The sequence below is a fragment of the Cherax quadricarinatus genome, chromosome 36 (assembly GCF_038502225.1).
Source record: "Cherax quadricarinatus isolate ZL_2023a chromosome 36, ASM3850222v1, whole genome shotgun sequence".
Lineage (NCBI taxonomy): Eukaryota > Metazoa > Arthropoda > Malacostraca > Decapoda > Parastacidae > Cherax > Cherax quadricarinatus.
In genome coordinates, this window is record NC_091327.1 from 26,233,720 (window position 1) to 26,239,719 (window position 6,000).

Below are 6,000 nucleotides of genomic sequence, written 5' to 3' on the forward strand. Positions count from 1 at the left end.
AACATCTTCATTCACCCATCTCACTCCATCTCACACGCTAGAAGGGAAGACGAGAAGTGGAACTTTTCCAATTATTTTTTCTACAGGATGGTAAGTCATTCGGTCCATCATCGCATGGAAAAGTCACTGCCCATCAATTTGCAATTTTTTTCCCAAAATTTTGGTATTTTTTCCAGCTATCGAACCTGAGGCTTTTGCCGCGAAGTGTGTTATTCTAATGACCATCTCTTCGGAGACTTCAATCTGCGAAATATTAAATGGAAGATAGTAGAGCACATCGTTCCACTAGAAATGGTTCCTGAAAGCAAGTTAGCCCAACAGATGCATAGTAACAAATACACAGTAACGGGTACGTACTAAGAAATACATATTAACAGATATATTCAAACAGTAGAACCCATTAGAAGTGAATATATACTGGAATTGATCTTCACGGACACAGGGAACCAATCATAAAACAGAATAATCACAAACACAATACTGTGATCGCTTCATAGAAGTACAAACAAGAGTATAATCTCTGAGTGAGAGACGCCAGTAATAATGTACTAGAAGGGATGTTCGGCAAAGCCAACTTCGACAGTCAGAGAATTGGCCGGGACAAAATTAATATAGAACTATCAGACATATCTTGGTAAAGTCATTAGCATCCTCATCCCTCACCAGCGTCTGGGAGAGCTGAATACAGAAACAAACAAGATCACTGTAAAATACGTATCGCTGAATCTTCCTCTCCCTCGACCTCCTCTTCGATGATTAATAGACATATGCAACAGTTGATTATATTGTTGAAACGTTTCGCCTACGCGGTAGGCTTCTTCAGTTAAATATAGAGAGTATATATTGTAGACAGCAGGGGTAGTGGCGAGGTAAAGATGTAATCAGTCCATCCACCTTAATGAAGTAGTATTTGAGGTGGTCAGTCCCTCAGCCTGGAGAAGAGTTCCTCTTGTCTACCATACATTCTCCCTTAGCTTAGGCGAAACGTTTCATCAATAAAGTTACCCAACATTGCACATGTCTTAATTATCAGCTTGTCGGTATTTTAGATAATTTTCAACATACCTCCTGTTCCTCCTCGACCCCATCCTTTTCCTCATCGACTCCTTCCTGTTCCGCCTCGACTTCCTCCTGTTCCTCCTCGACTCCCTCCTGTTCCTCCTCTACTCCTTTTCCTCCCTCTTTCTTAACATATTACACAGAAATCCTTCACCCCCTTTTCCAAACCTCTTTCATTCCCTTCTACGTTATTATTTCCTATAATATATGTTTCCTTTCTCCCTAGTCTCTTTCCTCTTTTCTTGCTCAATCTCCTTCTCAGGTCCTCTTCCCAATTCATCCTCTTCACCCCTACTATTCACCCACTTATTTACATCACTCTCCCACCTTGGCTCCCACATTCATTATTGTTATGACTTCCTATTTCCCACATTATCTGTCGTACTCGTCTCTTATATCCCCATTCTCTCTCTCTCTCTCTCTCTCTCTCTCTCTCTCTCTCAAATTCATCCATTCACTATGCTGTATTTATCTCTTTTCTATTCCTTTGAAATTTTTCTTCATTTTTCTCATTCCCACTCACTGTCACCACTACCACTATCCATCATCACTAACACCATCCAGCACCACTACCACCATCACCGCTGCCACCACTCACCATCACTACCACCACCACCCACCATCACCACTACCACCATCTACCATCCCCACTGCCACCATCACCACTACCACCATCCACCATCACTGCCACCATCCATCATCACTAACACCATCCATCACCACTACCACCATCACCGCTGCCACCACTCACCATCACTACCACCACCACCCACCATCACCGCTGCCACCACTCACCATCACTACCACCACCACCCACCATCACCGCTGCCACCACTCACCATCACTACCACCACCACCCACCATCACCGCTGCCACCACTCACCATCACTACCACCACCACCCACCATCACCACTACCACCATCTACCATCCCCACTGCCACCATCACCACTACCACCATCCACCATCACTGCCACCATCCATCATCACTACCACCAGCCACCATCACCATTACCACCACCCACCATCACCATTACCACCACCCACCATAACCGCTACCACCATCACCACTACCACCATCCATCACCACCACTACCACCATCCACCATCACCACTACCACCATCCATTACCACTACCACCACCCACCATCACTACCACCACCCACCATCACTACCACCACCCACCATCACTACCACCACCCACCATCACTACCACCATCACCACCACCCACCATCACCACTACCATCACCCACCACCACCATCACTACTACCTCCCACCATCACCACCCACCACCATCACCATCATCCTCACCATCATCATCCCCACCACCACCACCACCACCACCACCACCTACAACCAGCAACCACCTACAACCACCACCGTCACCACCTGCTTCTCTCCCTCTCCGTCCCACATTCACCCTCCAGAATCCGAAAAGCAAACTGGGTATATATGGTGTCTGGGTCAACAGCGGTACAGGCATATTGGACAGCGGGTCTCACACCACCTCTAACCTCTTGACGCCCCCTCTGACTGGCCCAGGAGCTACTGTGTGACCTAGCGTCATCTGTGATTGGCCCAGGAGCTGCTGTGTAACCCAGCATCCTCTCTGGCTGATCCAGGAGCTGTTGTGTAACCCAGCGTCCTCTGTGAGTGGTCCAGGAGCTGCTGTGTGACCCAGCGTCCTCTTTGACTGGTCCAGGAGCTGCTGTGTGACCCAGCGTCCTCTGTGATGATTCCAGGAGCTGCTGTGTGATCCAGCGTCCTCTCTGACTGGTCCAGGAGCTGCTGAGTGATCCAGCGTCCTCTCTGACTGGTCCAGGAGCTGCTGTGTGATCAAGCGTCCTCTTTGACTGGTCCAGGAGCTGCTGTGTGATCCAGCGTCCTCTCTGACTGGTCCAGGAGCTGCTGTGTGATCCAGCGTCCTCTTTGACTGATCCAGGAGCTGCTGTGTATAGACAGGAGGGAGAGATGAAGGAAGGAAAGATGAAAGAATGCATGGAGAAGTAAAGAGTAGAGAGAGTCTTCCTGGAGTGTTCCGAGAGTCAACGCCCCCCTCCCCCCTGGCCCGGTCCCGGATGAGGCCTCCCAGGGAATGGCCTGATCAACCAGGCTGTTTGTGGTAGGAGATACAAAGTCTTCCACTGGGCAGTGGGGAACAACGTTTTAAACTAACAGGTTCCAACTGCTAAATATGGAAAGAATACAGAAGTCAAGACACACATTGTATACACAACGCAACGTCATTAAATAGAGCGAATAGAAGTGAAAAATCGTGGCGTAATAATGTCAAGTGACTTCTCCAAAAAAGAACACAAGGCAAATGTCACGAAAGTCAGGAAGATGACGGGGTGGATAATGAGAACTTTCAAAACAAGGAAAATAGTGCCAATTTTGATGCTTTTTAAATCACATGTTCTCTCTCGCTTAGTGTCGGCCAGGTTAAGGGCGTGGGAATATCTGAGCTGCAACAGATGCAGAAATCATTTAAGGCCCGCATAGCGCCAATAAAGCATTTAAATTACTGGGTACGCTGCTAAGTACTAAGTATGTACTCTCTGGATTGAAGGTGAGAGAACTACATGACAATATATACGTGGAAGATGCTTGAGGGCTTAGTCCCAAATCTGCACACTGTTATAATATACTGGAGTGAAAGAGATGGGAGAATGGGTAAAATAAATCCAATCAAAATTAGGAGCGCCTTGGGCACAGTAAGAAAACTTCGTATCAGCATCCCTGGGCACAGTAAGAAAACTTCGTATCAGCATCCGTGGGCACAGTAAGAAAACTTCGTATCAGCATCCGTGGACCTAGACTGTTTAATACTCTTCTGCAAGATATCAGAAACATTATCAGTTTGCAAATAAAACTGGACATTTACCTTCGCCAACTGCCAGATCATCCAGGCTATAATGGATATGCGGGTCAGTGGGCCGCCGGTAGTAACAGCCTTTAAAGGCACATCAAAAGTATCCACATGAAGTCTGAATTAAGCACCGTAGCCCGACTGAGGGAGGAATTGGGGCAGATTTTGAGTATAACGAAAGTCTGAACATTTATTATCGTGTGTGTTTGGTGTACGTGTGTGTGTGTGTACTCACGTAGCTGTGTTGGCAGGGTTTGAGTCATAGCTCCTGCCCTGGCTTTTTAACTCTTTCCTGCTGTCTTTGCTTATTTCTGGTCTTCTGAGCCTGATCATATCTGTTCTTGAAATAAGAGCTTATGTACACAAATGTGGACGTAAGGCCTCGATTTAAAGGACCTCAATTTAAGGAGCCCCGATTTAACATACTAAGGTAATAAAGGAGAAAATCCGCTGGGTATGGACCAAGTCCAGTGATTGCATAAATATCCATTAATATTACAATCACGGCTGGACAATTTCTTCATCTACCACAATCGCTATTTCCAGCCACTCGCTCACTCAGCTTCCTGTTTCAGAAATATACAGTGCATGTTTTTGGAAATGCGGCTGAAAAAAAGTCCATCCAAAATTTGAATAGCATGCGAAGAGGCCTTCATTGAATGTGCTGTTCAGTTTTGGATGAACCTTTTCAAATATATTTGCCCAAAAATATTAGAATTTATATCATAGTTTTATGAGAGCACCAAACGAGCCTGGCCCATGGCCGGGCTCAGAGAGTAGATAAACTCTCGAAACTCTTCAAAGGTATATCAGAGGTATAACGTGTACGTGATACTGAGGGTATGTGGCTGCCTCCTTCACCTCTGGTAAGTTCAGCTTCACACCCAGAGATTGTAAAGAGTACTTATTAACGTCCCTTTGGCTCAGATGCGCCTCTACCACCTGTGTCCCCTAGCACCCTCTGCCTGACTCTCAGAAAACTTGTCCCTGTCAACCGTCTGATCGCTTCGGTATTTGATACGTCGTTACCATGTCTCCTACAGCCTTCTCTTCTAGTATTGGGAGAACAACTCTCTCTTAGTTCAACCCTCCCCCCCCCCTCTAGGGAGGTACCTTGATGCTGGTGAGGGGCTCTTGATCTAGAGAATTGGATCTGTGCTCCAGTTCCCTGAATTGAGCCTGAATGCCTTCCACCCCCCCACATGCGCTGTATAATCCTCTGGGTTTAGCGCTCCCCATCATTATAATAATAACCCAACTCGGTTCTGGTAGTAACCTCGCTGTAAGCTTTTGCATCTCTTGTTTCTTTATATGCTTGTGGGACATGTTGAGTCATACCTGGAGTCTACCTGGAGGGCATTCCGGGGATCAACGCCCCCGCTGCCCGGTCCACGACCAGGCCTCCCGGTGGATCAGGGCCTGATCAACCAGGCTGTTACTGCTGGCCGCACGCAATCCAACGTACGAACCACAGCCCGGCTGATCCGGCACCGTCTTTAGGTATCTGTCCAGCTCCCTCTTGAAGAGGAAGGTATGTTGGGTATATCTTAACTAGATGTATACTGGTTGACAGGTGTCTTAATTAGTTCGACTTCCAGTCCTCTACACTCTCTTCACTCACCCGTCGTCCATTTTCCCCTCTTCCACTATCCCCTCTTCCACTATCCCCTCTTCCACTATCCCCTCTTCTTCTCTCCCCCTCTTCCTCTCTTCCTCTCTTACTCTCTCCCTTCTTCCACTATCCCCCTCTTCCTCTCTCCCCTCTGCCACTTTCCTCTTCCTATTCCTCTCTTCCTTCTTCCTCTATCCCCTCTTCCACTCCCCCTCTCGTCCTTCTTCCTCTATCCCCTCTTCCACTCCCCCTCTCGTCCTTCTTCCACTCCTCTCTCCCTTCTCCCCTCTTCTCACTCCCCCCTTATCCACCCTCCCACCTTCGGCAGGTGGTTACGGTTAATGACAAAAACGGAGAAGCAATCGAGGTACTTGTCGACGCAAACATTAATCACTCGCCAAATTGTATCACCTGATGATACTACAATATCACTAATGTTGACGGTGCTGGTGGAGCTGT